The following is a 17,218-nucleotide window of genomic DNA, read 5'->3' as shown; positions in this document are numbered from 1 at the left end:
TAAAATTTTTTTTAAGAAATGGAGAATTAAAGCAAAAATTTGGAGGAATACAGAATTTTTTTAGAGACTCAATTCAGATTTAAGATGGGGAAAAAAACTTCCATTTCTCAGAGGAAATCTTGAGAACTATGTAAACTGGATCTGAGATGTCTAGTCTTTTAACATTATTCATGAATTCATATTACCAAGTCTTAAAACTACCTGATAACCCACAGTGGTGATACTAATCGTAACAGCTGCCAACGCGGATCGAGCTCCGGCTAGGACTGCTGTGTACTGACATCTCTGCTCCTGAGGCCTCACCAGGCTGAGGGCACTAAATTCGGTCATTCATGAGCATCTCGTTTAAGTCCTCCATTTGTGCTTCTCACTCCCCCCTCACCATCTGAGGGAAGCACTTTTATCATCTTCTCCACCCGCAGATAAGGCCACTGAGGCACTGAGACTAAATCCGTTCCAGGTCACATTGTTATTAAAGGATGTCTGTATTTCTGCTGTTTTTCTTTTGACAAAGGAATCTGAGATATCAATTCAAGAGAGACTGTTAAATAATCAAGTCTGTCTGGCCTTCACAAAGAGCAGATACTATAAATTCCTGATATAGGATGAGGCTGCTGCCACAAACTGACTCAGCTTGAAATTAACATCCAAAATGAAGCAGCGGATACACGTAAGTTATCATGACTGTCAACTCCGCTCACGGATCTGGGCCCTTCACTGTCTGAACGGGGGTGAAATCCCTACCCGTGTCTGGGAGGGAAGCGCGGCTCTTCCCAGTCTCACCCAGGCTTCACGGGCTGTTTCCCCCCACAGACTGTCCTCAACAATTAAAAAGCTCTCAAGATTTTTACATCATGCAAAACTGAAAGACATTTCTGCAGATGGAGCATTTTCTCAGGCTTAAACCTTTTTTGCCTACACTCACCAAGAGGGAAAAAGAAACATGACTCTACAAAGTCTCTGACCCTCACCACTCACAGGAGTAGAACGTCCTCAGCACAAGATGACTCTTCATATTGCAGGATGAGAACAAAATAAAGCCGCCCCAACATCAGGCACTCCCAGAGACAGCGCTCAGCAGTCTTCTGCACACTCACGGTTGTGCAGCCCTCAACACCATCTATTTCCTGAACACTTCATCACCCCAGAAGAAACCCCATGTCACTAACAGTCACTCCTTAACAGCCCTCCACCCAGCCCCTTGCAACCATCACCTGCTCTCTGCCTCTGCATGTGCCTATTCTGGGCATTTGAGATCACTGAAACAACAATATGTGGCCGTTTGTGTCTGGTTCCTTTCACTTAACGTGCTGTTATCAAGGATCGTCCATGTTGAAGTGGCATAAGGACCTCTCTCTCTCTCTTTTTTTTTTTTTTTTTTGAAAACGTTAAAGTTTTTTAGAAGGTGGTAAGTAGTATCAAAAAGAGTATAGTGGAATATAAAGGATTGGGTTTCAAAGGGAAAAGGGCGGGTTGAGCAGTCAGGGTGGACTTCCCAAAGCAGGAGGTCTTTTTCATCTTCCCTTTTATTTTTTTTTCTTTTTTATTCACTCTTACCTCTGAATAATGTTCCACTACATGGAGATACTACATTCTGTTCATCAATTCAGCAGCTATGTATGGACGAGGTCCAGAAGAATGTGTTTAAAATGTGACTAGCAGGGATGGCATTTAAACAAAGGGCAAGATGTGCTTTAAAAGAAAAGCCAACCAACAGAGGCATGAGGAAATTCACTGCGTTTCTGAGCAAAGTGCTTGCTTGCTTCGGCAGGACTACCATGCAGGGCTGGGGCGGATATTGGAAGGGATCACGGTGAGGGAGTCACCTGAGAAAACTCCCCACTGCAAGCAGCTCAGACAATTCTCCTCCCTCATCCTGTATTTTTAGAGCCATGTTTCTATGTTTCTCTTATTTCAAGTAATAGCACTTTAACTACACATCTGATCGTCTGCATCAGACCAACTTACCTCCAAGCCACAGAAAATCATTCACTGACCGGAGCAGCTTCAGGACATAACGGTGATGGATCAGGGAGTCCTGCAGCATCCCAGCCTACAGGCACAAACCCCACATGTGCCCTGTTGATGTCCAGAAATTAAAATGCGTGGAAATATCTTACTGCTGGTGCATGACATCTACCCCCAAATTACCCCAAAATCATGCTGGCAAAGCACTACTCAACCCTCTCACTACAAAAGAAAAAAAAAAAAAAGCTAAGAAGGCAAATTTAGGCTCTTCCATTGAAAACCAGCAACCGTCACTGCCAGTATCTGAGCTGGAATGCTCCTGACTTCAAAAACCACTGGGCAGTTACTTTTCAAAGGTGTAACGCATGTATGTATTCCACATAGATGGCATTACAGAAGGATTTTTCTTTTCAAAAGTTCCAGTTGCAACATTAGCACAAGAAAGTTTATGTTTCAGCTCTAAAAACATTCAATTATCTTCCACTTTCTTAATGTTGATCCTATTATCATTTTATAAAGGGAGCTATGCTGCATATTATAAACCAACTCTTTGGCTTCTGCAAGCAAGACCTTTAGGACCTCACTATTTCAGAGCAAACTTTAATGATGCTTTGAGAGGTGGGGCCTGGGGCGCTCACTAACAGCTTTTTAAATACAGACGAGGATGTACTATTAAGTAATGCAAAGGCTCTAACTCCACATTAACTCAGAAACCAAAGAAACTACACCAAAAAGTTACTTTATCATTTTTAAATATTCCGATTCTTTTGAATATTAAATTTCTTAAAAGATATAATTTCTTTTTGATAAAAACAACAGCTGTATTAAATTTCCTTTCACCAAGAAAACAATCTTTATCAAGAATAAAAACCCCTATAAATATCCAAAAGACGGGACGTTTCTAGCTAAGTGAACATGCAGATCTGAAAACAAACATATGTCCTATCAGATCTCACTCGAACAAGCGCAACAAAGTACTGGGCTACCCTAGAACTTACCTCTTCTGTTCCAAATGTTGGCTGAGCTAAGATCATCAGCCATGGCAGGGAAGGAGAGAAGAGGAATGTCCACCTGGCGGCCTCCATCTGTTTTCTTCCAGCCACAAGGTGCCGCAAGGGCGGCCCCACTAACAAGCCCTCCCCATAAGGAAATCCGTCATCCATATGCCCCTGCCGTCCCCAGGCAGCCCCGAAGCCCCACTCCCACTGGTCACCTCCCAGCCTGTGAATGGTCTAATGACCCCGCCAGTTGGTGGCAACCTCCCCCTCTTCCCCGCTACACACACACACACAAACACACACACACACACAGAGCCAAGGCAGCCTTCCCAAAGCACAAATTTAATCACATCAACCCCAACTTCAAACCCTTCAGAGGCTCCCTGGTAGAGTTCTAGCCCCACCCCTGACCTTGACCCTGACCGTGTTCGCCCAGGCTCACCTCAGTACCCAGGTCTCCAGTGACCTCAGGGGCCCCCTGACTTGCTCTTACTTCCCACTTGCCTCCAGGCTCATTTTGACTGTTTCTCAAGGAAGCCTTCCCTCCCTCCAACCTCTGCAATTTGTTCCTCTGTTCCTAGAACTTTCTAGGTTAAGTCAACTTCTGACACTGCTAAGCTCCCAAGAAGCAATTACATTTTGCTTACTAATGTGGGCCCACTCTCTCTCCACTAGAAACTCAGAAGTGTGCGTGTTATGAATAAATGAATGACGGGGTGGGTCTCAAAGGGAGAGACATACCTGCTCTCGCCCATCCCGGCCCTTCTTTCTGAAGAATATCAGAAGCAAAATCAGAAGTACCTTTCCTGAGGGTCAATTCCTGCTGACACCATTCACTGCCTCCTGTGTCAGTTCTAGTAAAACCCAAGCTCTTCCTAAACCCTCCTCCCAGGACCTCTCCAGTGTCCTCCCCAGCAGGGACACCATCCACCCTGGACCACAGAGGGCAGTCTCCATGAGTCCCCACCCCACAAACCTCCAGGCCTCTGCCCGGGCTGCACCTGCCACCTGAGCCACCTTCTTGACTCCTTCTCCTGGCTGACTCTTACTCTGTCCTCAGAACTGAATGTAGAGCCCATTTCTTCCAGGAAGTCCTCTCTGATAATGTCCTTTAGGTCTTGGCTGGGCTCACTCTACAGCAGCAATGCATGGCGACCAAGTGGTGTTTGTCCACCCACTTCTTTGAGACCATGACCTCTTGGAGGCCACATGGGAAAAAGGAGTGAGATGACAAGAGGGGTGGGAAGAGCAAAAAGCAAAATCAGAGCCCAAATCCCAAATTTAAGTATCCTTTCTCAGAAAAAAAGAATAAAATGTTTCATACATGTGTCATTTGGCTACGATTTTTGTGGCTCATGGAAAGCAAGAGCTTGGTGTTCTAGTCCAAAAACCAAGTTACATACAAAGAAATGTATATATTCATACATAAAGCAAGCCAGAACTGCTCTACAACAGTTTGCAGTTAAATTCCAAAGGAAATTTGATAAAGGCAATCACTCTCTCTCCTTTATTTATTTATTTTTTTTTGGAATCATATAGTTTCAGAAGTGTTTGTATAACTAAGTGATTGCTACAGCCCATGATTCTGCACTGGAGTGTTTGGGGCTGAGGAAGCCCAGATTACATGCACTGTGAAAATGCAATAACACCAACACACTGACAGGAGCCCTAGTGCCTGAGCTGAATTTTCAAAGCAGACAACCTTACAATGGAACACAGTTCTATGTAGAAAGTAAGAAATGCAATGTTCTGTACTCAATTTCATACGTTATATGGGCCATTAACCAATAGTGCATCTTGTCTAATGAAACCCAAAAATAAATTGCCAACGTCGATTTTTTCCATCTGATCATTTTATGTTAACATTGGTTATCAAACCCTCAATCCATACAGAAACCTCAGGCTTACGCTGCAGCAGAGTTACATCCCACGGAAGGAAGCCGATCAAGGAAGAACTGGAGAGTTCCCCTTCAGAAGCTGCTAAGTCTGGTTTTGCACCTGTACGTCATTTGCAACCACGTCATCGTCAAAGGAGTAAGACCTAACCTCTGTGGGGCGTAATGTACTGCGTTGCTTCCGAACAATCAAAGAACACTGAGCTTTGTGAATCAGTCCTGAGGCACTTAAATCGCACTTTTTCTGAAAGGCTCCAAAACTGACCTACTTGACCATTCCAGGTACAACAGGGAGGTACCGGAATTAGTAGAGAAAACATGCCCTTGAAGTCTGACAAGGCCCTGCTTGAATCCTGCTACAGCATTTACTAGTCACTAAATGGACCAATAACTTAACCCCTCTGAGAAGGCTTGCCAATCCGCAAAAGGGGGCTGCCACCGCCCCCATGGGAGGGATGGATGTGAATGGAACACGCAATTAGGGCTGCCGACTGGTACCTGACACGGGGCCTGGCTAGTTTCCCTCCGCTGCACTTCTCCCCCTTTAAACTTGCACTGTTGCCTCTGGTAAGGCTCAAGACCCCGCAAGAGACTGCCCGATTCTTCTGTGTATCCCCAGATACATGACTTACCCTTAGGAGGACAGAAAAACAGCCTCCTCCCCAGTTACTATCAATATTCTTTAGAGTCTGGGTTTTTTTAACTCTATTTTGCAGGGAGACTATTCCAGAACTGTCCAAGCACCATTCTCCAGGTTGGCTCCCCTCCCAGCACCCATCCCTTTTCATCTCAGATCCTCTGTCTGATTGCCTTCTGTTCATGGGAAAGAGAGTCCGGTAGGGTGGGGACTCCCTAGGCCTCCCTCCCTCCCTGACAGGTAAGTGTGACTACTTTCTCCCCACTCCCCACTCCAAATCCAGCTTCTGAGGAGTCTCCCCTCTAGGACCCTGCAGCCTCTGCATCGTCCCAAGTCGCACACGTGGCCACAACCCTCCCTTTAGATTTCATCCTGGCTGGCCTGCCCACCACCCGGCCCTTTAAGGACAAATGGCATTGCTCTGAAAATCCCAAATGCCGATGACTGACACACCAAAGCTGCATTGTCTGGGCTTTCCTCCAACCCAGGCACAGCCCTGCCCCCACTCAGCCTCAGTCTGCACCTCTTGAGAAGAGCTAAACCACATGTAAGGCTGTGAACACCAGCTAAGAAGGACAAATCCCAACGTGTATCTCTAGTCCGGCACCTTCAGCTGAGCCCCAGGCTCATAGACCCGAGTGCCTCTTTGAAGTCCTAACTTCGATGACAAATGACATCTTAAAAATGCCTCATGTCCACCATTTACTCTGGAATTCGATTCCTGGCAGGTACCTCCCATGCTCCCCATTTTAGTAACAAACCCAGCACTCACCTAGGTGTTTGAAGTCACATTCAATGTCCCCTGTTCCCTCCCACCAGCCCTGCCCTGGAATCAGTCCTGTTATTTCTGTCGCTAAGCCCATCTCAAGTCTGGTTCTGCAGGGACCATGGCCATAACCCCACAAGCTCACAGCAAGGTGCTGTGAATCACAGTCCTCCGAAGGGTGCTCCCTGGAGGAGGAGGCATCTCCTGCCGATGGTCACCTCAGAAGGCACTGGATTCTCACACAGGAGGCCCAGGAGAAGGGAATCAAGGTTCTCCCGTGGTCTGAGCTTTGAAGGACACGAGGTCTGGGGGAGCTCCTAATTAGCAGACACACTTGCCAGTGAGCAGATGAGGATGGAGGAGCCCAGGCAAGGCTGTTCTCACTCTGACCCCTGGGCTCTCAGGAGCCACGGGAAAGGCCTGTGTCCAGGGCACAGCCCACCCATCACAGATCCCAGCCTACATTTGCTAACCCGGACAGCCTAGACTCCTTCTATTTGCGACACTTACTTCTTTTCTGTTCCCCCTGAGAATGTGATGGACTCTTTCAGAAAGTCTGGCCTGTCTCAAGCGAGACCAAGTCAGTGAAGGATGAAGTGTCCACATTTGGACTAGAGTATGAAAGGAGAAACAAGGCCTCATGGCCAGCATGACGGTGGTGGCCAAACCCTTCCCCCGGGGGAGATGAACCATGGTAGGGGTGAGAATGCAAGGTCCTAGTTCGGCCAAAGCATCTTCCTTCACAGCTGACTGTGGTGTTGGGGTCTCACTATCGAAAACTAACGACATGGCTGTCAGTCGTGGACGTAGCTGCAACAGACACAGAGTTAGCTATTTACTGCAAACGTGGGTTAAAAGTAAAGGCCGGTACAGGGAGGCCTGCACAGCTGCTGAGGCAAACCACAGACCAGGCTCTGAATGCCCACTGGATGAAGCAGAATAGAACATATGGTCCCCTTTAGCGGTCCGTTTGTCCACCAGATCCAGGTGAGCCAGCCTCTTTGGAGAAGGCCATGTTGTCCTGATACTCAGAAAAACCAGCCTCATACAGGGAAAAAAAGAGTGGCATGGATTATAGACCCGGTACTGTCCCTTTATGAAGGCAAACTAAAGTAAATGGCAGGGGGAAGTTGAATGCAAAAAAAAAAAAAATGTGACTGCTTCCTCCAACAGCGTCCCCTGCAGCTGCTCACCCCCAAGCCGGCCACTTCCTCCTCACCAGTGACCGCCGGCCAGTAAGCGCCATCACGCACGTCACACAGTGACAGCCAGGAACCGCTTGCTGAGCACTTTTGTGTAAAAGCAGGAATCGAGCAAGGTGCTGCAGACTTTGACTTTCCAAGTTTAAATACTCCATGAAAAGAATCCCTCAGCAGCAGCCTAAATCAATTCGCATCTCACTTCTTCAAAACAAATTTAATAAGGGCGCATTTGTCACCAAATATAAGGAGGACCAAACAGGTTCCTCAAAGCAAGGATTTTAAGAGGTATCAAACACCAGTGGGTGATGTGCTAACAAAGCAAATATTCCAAAAAATTAGAAAATAAAAAGTTGACTAGGATAAGACATGGATCAAGGCAGCTATTAAGTTTTTGATTTTTAAAGCGATGGAGACAGCATGGAGGGCGATGTAGCTATTTCCAATGCAGGGTGTGCACAGCCCACCTTTTCAGACGCAACAACATGCTCACAGGGCGGTACAAGAGAAAAAGGAAAAAAGAAAAAGGAAAAGAGGAACAAGCGAAAATTAGAAAGAAACAAGAACAAAAGTGACTTTGACAGCCTGTACAAGATCTTACGTGAGTGTGATGAGGACAGGGACATGGGGAAGTTGAGACCCACCCTCACCTCCTGCTCCAGGGAAGGCAGGGGCCTGTGGGGATCGGCACTGCCGGGGGACACCAACGTGGTCAGAGCCCCAAACCAAAATTCCACCTACATGCTTCTAGATAGCTTTTGAGCTACAAAATGTGGTTGCATTTCAGGCTGGAAAGTTTTACTCACTCCCACCAAGAGCAGCAGGAGAGAATTAGGCTCTGCTCCTGCACCAAAGCATTGTTTTATAAAATAATGACTGCAGAACAGTAAAAGGAACAATGGAGTAAAAGTGACTGGAGAAGAACGTGCTTGACCCGAGCTCACTGGCCGCGTTATCTCACTGACGTTCAGATGCTGGCTGGGCGCTTATTGTACCAAAACAGACAGATCCACCAGGAGGGAGGTTTAATGCGCTGCTGTATTTTGATGCCGAGAACCATGACTGATACACGAGGTTCTGGGTAAACAATGGTGACAGTGTCAAACACTATGGGCTAAGCACACATCCAGCTACTCTGCCAAATCCCAAGGACAGACTTCAAAAGGCAAAAACAGGCTGGCATTCTCTGGTGGGTCTACAGACTCAGAGTCAAGCAGTTGCTGAGAAAACATGTCACCAGTGCCTCCTATGACAAAAGAGGAGGCACTGGACAGGGGGCTTGGGCAGGGCTCCAGGCTTCCACTGCTCACCTACTGGTCTGTGCAGGGGGAGAAGACAGTCCCTGCTTACATTGCACCGATGAACCTACCCGGACTAACGCCTGGGGGCTCAGCAGGAGGTGACAGGTGAGGTGAACGGAGCCAGTCTGGGAGTGGCCCGGTGCTGGCAGCTGTGCCTTCAGCAGTGCGCAGGCTCCTAAAGTTGCCACCTCATCTCCAAGTAGCAGAAGGGGAGTGTGGACATGTAGATCACAGGGCCTTGTGAGGACAAGTACAGATCATGGCCACGACATGCCTTGCCCCTTCCTTAAGCCATAGAGGAATGTCCGGGAAAGAACTGAAAATTCATCCAGAGTTTGCCAGGCACCACAGGCAGGTGGGACTCGGGTCCCCTGTGCCTCTCACTCACAGGGCTGGTCTGGACTTTCTTTTTATCAATTCTCTGCAATCTTCTCCTCCAACTGACCAACAACCAGAAAGTAGGATCTGATCTTAGGTAAGTTCAAGAATCACAGAGCACCGCCTCCACAGCGGGCCCGGCAGCACGTGCCAGGTCCTCCGACCGTCACCTGTGGGACCGCCATGAGCGCTCTCCAGACTCAAGGCCCGAGGCCGTAGGCCGGGGGGACACAGCTTCCCTCACTCTCCCCAGCAAAGGGGGACCACCTCTCGGCAAAGGCATCTCAACCTCTCCTGCCCGAGGGACAGCACGATGGACACACGGGGAGACAGAGCAGAAGATGGGGGTTAGGCAGCCCAGAAGAGCTCGTCTGCACTTTCGAGGCAATGTGAGGACTTTGACGTAATCACAGGGACAAAGTGAAGATGAACCTTTCCCTGCTCTGTCCCATACTCCGTGACACGCCTTTTCCTGTGTAAATAGTTCATTCGGAAGTCCCTGGCGGTGTTTCTGATGTCCTAACCTGGCATGGTGACTGTAGGGCATGAATAGAGGGCCTGAGCCGTGCAGGTGCTGGGCCTAGGAGTCAGGAGACACCTGTTCCACCCTCAGCTCAACCAGAGCCTCGTTCTGCATCTCGGGATTCAGCATCTTATCTATAAGCAAAGGGATGAGACTGTCCCAGGAAAGGCTGCCCGACAGTAATGAAATGAGATCCATGTAAAAAAGTTTCCCATTTTCCACATTTAAAAAGTAAACAAAGAAATAAATAAACAAACAAAAAACAAATACTAGAAACTGATTTTAAGAACAGACCTTACTTATTCTACTGTATGTAAAATACTATCATTTTGACGTGTAATCAATATAGAAAGTAACAAGGTAGATTACATTCCTTTTACTAGATAAGTCTCAGTGTCTGATGTGCATTTGACCTACAGCACATGTCAGCTCAGACCAGCCTCCTCCCCAGTGTTCCTAGCATCAGTGGCTGTGGCTACTCTATTGGACAGCAACTCCAGGGGTCCCACCAGGGGTCCTGGCTGAAAAGCCGGAGAAAGTGTACACAATAACCATAAAAGGAGCTCTCTGAAACAAAGGCGGATTCACTTTTAAATGTCTGTAAACTGGCGGGCTGCACCTCCCTCCACCCTTGGCTACAAGGCAGCCTTCTTCCTTGCTGATCCCTTCCTGGATGTAGGGAAGCAATCTGGCACACAGCGAGGGCAGCCGGGCTTCCAGGTAGACTTACCTGCTGTCTGTGTCCAGTCCCATGAAGTCCTCCTTCTCAAACAAGGTGCAGAGGAGTGGGATCTTGTCCCCAGACTTGTCGGGGTCCCATCCAGCCACTTGTACTTGAGCAAGATGAAGAGTGACTCAGTGAAGTCCTCGATCCTCTTCTCCACCAGCCTGCAGTCCTCGTAGATTGAAGGTCATGTCGGTGCGCGTCTGCTCGGCTACCTCCCCATGCAGCACAAAGACAAATAGCTGAGAGACATTAACGAGGTGCCATACAGCTCCTCTGCACGTGGAGCTTCTTGAAGGCCTTAGCCGAGAGGCAGTCGGCAATGGTGACAAGGCCCACTACATTGCTGTGGGTCTGGAAGTCGCTCCACCCATTCTCAGGCGCATAGTGGTGACTGTAGTGGATACAGAGTGCCCACTGGGAGCCGCAGAGGCTGATTTGGCTCACCAAGGAGATTCGCTTATAGATGCAAAAGAAATTCTCCTCTGAGATGATCCCAAAGGCTTGGATCACCACGGGGAGAATCTGGTCATTCTCAGCGCACTGCACGTAGAGAGGGATGCTCATGTTGCAGCCCCTGCTGAGAGGGGAGAGGAGATCGAGATACATACTCTGCTGTGGGCTGTGGGCCCCTCTGGGTTGTGGTGACCTGGTGTGTACCAGCCAGAAGGTAAGGGAAGCCCAAGCAAAGCCGGGGGTACAGTTTATCCTCAGTGTCTGCACATGGCTACCGTAGGTCGGATCACATTACCCAGCTTTTGGTCCAGGCTTCCTGCCCATGCAGACCAGGGTCATTTCTTGTTTTCTGTTCCAAGCACCTAGCCAGACCCTGATGCAAAGTCAGTGCTCAAAACTGCTGAATAAAGAAATGAACAAAGGAACTGCTTTCCACACCCCTTTAAGCAGAATATAAAGAAAAGAACCACAGTGGGATCAAAACATCTGGATTTCAACTCCAATTTATTTGAACTCCTAAGCTGCAGAATAATGGATAAGATAACTTGCTTTGGGGAGGAGGGTACAGTTCAGTGGTAGAGCACGTGCTTAGCAAGTACGAGGTCCTGTGTTTAATACCCAGTACCTCATTTTAAAAAGTGAAACAAATAAACAAACCTAATTACCCTCCTCAAAAAAATATTTTTTAACTCAAAATTCAAAAAAAATGCCTTGCAATTGACACAACATTGTAAACTTGACTATACTTCAATTTAAAAAAAAATCCTTGCCTAACAAGAATATATCTGGATTACGGAAGTTTGCAATTGTAAAATGCCTAGGTTACAACCTGCAAAAAAAGTGGGGACTATACAAATTTACTATCCCTCCTTTATGAGCTATATTTCCTTTGGGGTGGGTTATAACCTCTCAGAGCTAATTTTCTCAGATTAAAAAACAGAAAATATTACCTGATTCTCAGTACTGCTGAAGAATCTGATAACCCTATTAAAGCATCTGACACACAGAGGTTACTCAATAAATATTTGTTGAATGAATGAATAAACACGCAAGTGAATGCTGCCCCTGCTACAGACCATCACAATGGTACTGCCTGGAAATCCCAAGCCCATGTTCCACCCGACTCTACATTAACCATGTGGGTGAACTGTGCAGGTCTGTGTGCTTCTCTAAGCCCCAGGTTAATCATGAATAGAAATGAGGGCAATAACACAAACCTCAAAGGGTTAGTGAGTCAGTAATGAATTGTCCCCGAATTTTGCAAGATTGAACCATTAAGGAAAATTGGGCAAAGGGTCCATAGGCCCTCTCCATATTATCTCTTACGACTACATGGGAATCTACATTACATCACAAAATTAAAAGTCTAATTTTTTAAAGAGGCTATTGAGGTTAAATGAGCTCACTGTCTCAAATAAGGAACACACAGCACAAATAGGACAATCCCTAGACCATGAGATAGAATCAGTTAAATTACCCACTGAACCCACTGGTCCCTCCAACTTCAGAACACGAAGATGGGTCCTCGTGGTCAGAGGCCACTGCACCCGAAGCTAACAAAGCTAATGGTCCCCACTTCCAAGAGCCCCTGTCACCACCCTAGGTCTAAGTTTGTGTTTGTAATTTTTTTCTTTTTATTAAATAGAAACCCCCAATTGCATAGCCTTCAGGTCAGCAAAACCTGACCACAGAGATCAAGATGGCAGCCCTTCTTGGTGAAATAATAAAATGAAAAGCCATTTCCACAAGAACTCTGTGTAAATCTACTAGGGAACTTCATCCTGGACTGAGGGGAATAGGACTGGGGAGGAGGGGGCAATCTGGGGCACAGAGAACCATGGGCCACCTGTCCCACGATGGACTTTAGTTTCAACACTCACCCTCTAGGAACTTCAAAATACACACAGAGTGCTATGGACAAGAATTTTTTTTTTTTTAAAGAAATCACTGACTCCCTAGCAGGTCTTGTTTCTACCGAGACACAAATGGATTATGTGTATAATGTTTCACAAAAACCCTAAAATACTATCACCCCAACTTGACACATGAAGAAACTGAGGGAGAGAGGTTTATCACGTTGTGCAAGATTAGAGAGAGGCCACATCAGACAACGTATTTAAACCCAATCCCCAGCTCCATTGCTCACACAAGAAAGTGTGACATACTGCTCCTTTCCTGCCCTTTCCCTGCAATAAATCTCTGAAGAGTCTTTCCTGTGCCACCTGGAATCACAATCACATCAGCTTTCCACAAAGAGCTATGTCACTCCTTGGAGGACATATTAAAATGTAAAGGGTTGGAATGAGAGGAGAGATTTGCATTTTCTGTTTCTCAAAGGAAACATGGCTTTAAAAGAAACTGAAAAGGACTTATCTAGTCTACGGTCTCATTGTGCAGAGAAGGAAACGGAGGCTAAGAAGAGATGAGGAAAGGGCCTTATTAACAAATATTGCCTGAGTGCAGCACCAAGCCAGCCCTGGGCACTGTTGTGGGAGGATCTGGGAGGCCCAGGAGAATGAGTGTTAGAAAAAGGAAAGAGAAGAAGCATACAAAGCCCTGTCTCTACATCACCATACCATGGAATTCCAGCAAATTATCCAGTATGGGTGCAGCCAACATTAAGATTGGCTAGAGAGGTTATAGAAACCTGGAAGTCTCAAGCATAGTGGAAATTCCAACATTTACTATGTTTTTTTCCCAGTTCAAGCATCAGCTCAGTGGTTACTCTGTACCAGGGACTACACGAGGCCTGGAGTTCTCCCAAATACAGATCTCTATTACCATGTGTGCAAACCACATAAAGGCCACCAGAAGAAAAGCGCCCACAGATAAGATGGAATTACTGAAACTGAAAGCAGCCAAGCAGCATATATTAACTAGGAAAAATGGTGCTGCTAGAAATGGACTCATGGGCATAGAAACAAACTGTGGTTAGCAGGCAGGAAAAGGGGGATTAACAGATACACATTAATTAATATAAAATAAATGAAAAGGACCTGCTATATAGCACAGGGAACTATATTCAAGTTCTTGTAATGATTTGTACTAAAAACAATCTAAAAGGTATATATATATGCATATGTTAATAACTGAATCTCTGCTGTCACCTGAATCTAACATTGTAAGTTAAGTACACTTCAATAAAAAATAATTAGAAAAATAAAAGTAAGTCATTAAAAAAAAATAAAAGAACACTGTAATACCTGTAGCTGTAGGTGGTGGAGAATTCTGGCTGCAAGCAGCAAGTCCACTGGATCACTCCAGCACTGACTATCACCCTTTCTGACCATCAGAGAGTCACTTGGCTTCACTGAGGTTACTTTTCTCTTCTGTGAAAGGCTACAATTGCAACTAACAATGTATAGAATTTCATCATTCACAAGCCCAACAATTAGTGAGGACTTCCCATGGGCCAGGCTCTGGACAGATGAAAAGATAGGGTCTCAGATATATTCATGGGTAGAAGAAGTTTTTGCCATAAAGACATTAATTCTTCCTGTTTTGATAGACAGATTCAATGCAATTCTGATTAGAATGCCTATCAGATTTTTCATGGAATGTAACAAGTTAATTTATGGTCAGGAAAAGCCAAGAAACTTCTTTAGAACCACCACTGGGGAAGAGTGGATAGGTCATTGATTTCCACTGTTCTTTCTGAAGTGATGAAAACGTTCTGGAATAATAATGCTTGCACCACTGTGAATATGCTAAAAGCTGCTGAATTGTACCATTTAAATGGATGGACTTCATGGTGTGTGAACAATATCATAATAAAGCTGTTATATGAAAAAAATATTTCTTGACAATTATTTTCACCTCTATACAACTAGTCTGCCACACAATTTAAGAAAAACAAAAAACCAAAACAAACCAAACTGTGCCAGGAGCTATTTAGGACTGCAATGTCCCTAAGTCTCCAACGCCTCTGGTGGTGCTGTTCCTGTTAACACACACTAGCTGGGCTGGGCTACTTAGGGACTGTAACTATCTTTCTAAAATCGACGTTCACACGTTTCACCCTGGGAGAGGGAAGCCTGGAGGATGTCACAGCCTCATGCCTTCAGATCATTTTTAACTGAACCAAGCCCTGCTTTCAACACTGTAATCCCTCTCACTATATAAACACGTGACATCATCAAGCACCGCCATCGTAACACCTGAAAGTTTTCAAGGAATTTACCTGCGGCAGAAACACTGAGGGAGGAGACTGAAGTTCCCTCAGCACTGACGCTCCATTTTGCCGACTTCACCAGGAGAAGCTGGTATTTACAGCCTGAGGCTCTCAGCCCGGGGAGCAGCGCCCACGCCACTGAGCTGGTCCTGAGGGAGCGGGAAAAGGAGAGGAGGGCAGCCCCGGGGTCACGGGGCAGGGAAAGCGGGGTGGGGGACGCGGGCTACAGCCCCGCTCGGAGGCCAGCCCCAGCCAGGGCCGCCCGCCCCCGTCCGGGTCCGCAGACCCCGCCTGCCCGGGACACAGCCCGCCCAGGGGCGGGGACGGGCCGGCTGCCTAGGAGAGGAAGCCCGGGAGGAGAGGACTCGCGGGCGGGAGAGGGGAAGGGGATGCCAGCCGCGGACTGAGGGGAGCCTGGCTGGGGCGAGAGGCGGCAGGTGCACACCTGGCCCTGGATAGCTGTGGCCGGGTCGCCGGGGCAGGTGGCGCTGGCAGAGGGGCCTGGCCCGAGAAATTCAGCTGAACACACGCTGACTCGCGCCCTCGCGGGCTGTGACACGCGGACCGCCCTCCCACAGCCGCCTTGAACTTTCCCGTGAGCCCCCTACCTTGCACTTCCACAGCCGGAGGCCCCGGCCCCAGGCAGGAGCCAAAGGCCTACCGGGCAACAGAGCTGAGAAGCCTTTGGGGCCGATCCCCGGCTCGGAGCTGGAGCTTCCAAACCTCGGTCCAGCTGGCACCGACTGCGCATGCGCAGGAGGGCCAGCGATCCTTGGTTCTGCGAGAGAAGGTGGGGAAGCAAGGGAGGGAGAAGATGGGAGGAGGAGGGGAGAAGGGGAAAAGTGGAGGGAGACAGATGGACAGGAGGTGCAGAGAGAAGGGAGGGATCTAGAGAGGGGAGGGGAGTAGCAGAGATGGAGAGAAAAAGCTTTACCTCTGGGGGCACCCCGACACAGGGGGCAGTCCTGCCTCTGTACCCTTCTCTAACACTTCAAGGCCCGCAGCTCAAATTTTCCCTCCCTTGTCCACCCCTCCATCCGAGGCCTCTGCAGAATCCCTACGGGTATCACATCCATTGCCCCCAAGCGGAGCTGGGTTTCCTGTTGCTCTCGGAACCAAGCACCCTCGGGTGTTGCCGTTCAGAACTACCTTGGGAAAAGTATATATTCCCCTTTTACACGCTGTGAAACAGGCAGGCACGATCTCTGCCTTAGCTCCACTGTCCCAGGTTTTGGGCTACCTGGGAGCGGGAGGTACAAGATCAGAGCCCCAGACAGAGCAGACTGCCTGAGTGTTGGTGCATAGTCCCCATCTCTCCTAGGTAAACCACACACCACCCTAGTGGAACCATCAAGGGCTCACAGAAGGTCCCTGGGTGTGGGAGAGCTGTCCTCAGTTCCAGTGCCCAGCTTGCTAGGTAGATAGGAGTGTTACTGAGTCCAAATTCATTCTCCTCAGTGCAGGACAGGCCAATAATTTGGGAGACCAGGTGTTGGGGCATGGAATAGCCAGTTTCTCTAGACCTTGATAGCAAAATAATGTCCTGGAAAACCATCTCCCCAAGTCAGAATTCAGGCTCCTTTCCTACATGCTTGGTTGTAGCAAACTTCTTGGTGTAGGAATTCTTTGTTGTTAGAATCCTTTGTTCTTGCAGCTATCTGCCTGGGTAAAATCTCTGTAAACCCCCAGCAAAACAAACGTTATTTTCTATTCTGCAAATTATTATCTTTATATGAATGGAAAGTGTTAAGTATCCTTAAAGGTCAGAGCCTTGAAAATAGGCTCTCCTGTATATTTCAGGCTCTAGGCAACATTGTTTCACAAGCAAGATGAAGCCTAGGAGACATAGCACAGGGTTAAAGTCAAAGGAAAAGATCTAGTATGGAGTCAGATTTGTTCTTTTCTATTACCCAGGCAGAAGGCACTTGAGGATTTAAACCCCTTTAAGTTAAAAATAAGTAAAAGTTTAAAGGAATTTACATACATAGGTGGGAACGTGCATAGCATACCTGGAAAAGCACACAAAGGATAATAAACAGTGGCATCTCCAGGGAGGGCTGGAAGAACAGAGGATGAGGGAAAACTTCTTTCACTTGTGTATTTTTGTGCTCTGTTTGAATTTTTTTAACCATATGCCTGGATTTCTTTTTCAGTTAAAAAACAATTGTAATGGAGCAAAGGAGTAATTAGCACAGCAAATAC

At 47.2% G+C, this 17,218-nt stretch overlaps 1 pseudogene; it reads right to left on the bottom strand.

Moving 5' to 3' along the window:
• The window catches only part of LOC141574786 (trafficking protein particle complex subunit 9-like), a 61,373-nt pseudogene extending 45,760 nt beyond the window's left edge, over nucleotides 1-15,613 (bottom strand).
• Between the last annotated feature and the right edge of the window lie 1,605 nt (nucleotides 15,614-17,218).

This window comes from Camelus bactrianus, chromosome 23, assembly GCF_048773025.1.
Source record: "Camelus bactrianus isolate YW-2024 breed Bactrian camel chromosome 23, ASM4877302v1, whole genome shotgun sequence".
NCBI classification, from domain to species: domain Eukaryota; kingdom Metazoa; phylum Chordata; class Mammalia; order Artiodactyla; family Camelidae; genus Camelus; species Camelus bactrianus.
Note: the sequence above shows the minus strand (reverse complement) of the source record. Positions and strands in the feature narration are given on the sequence as shown.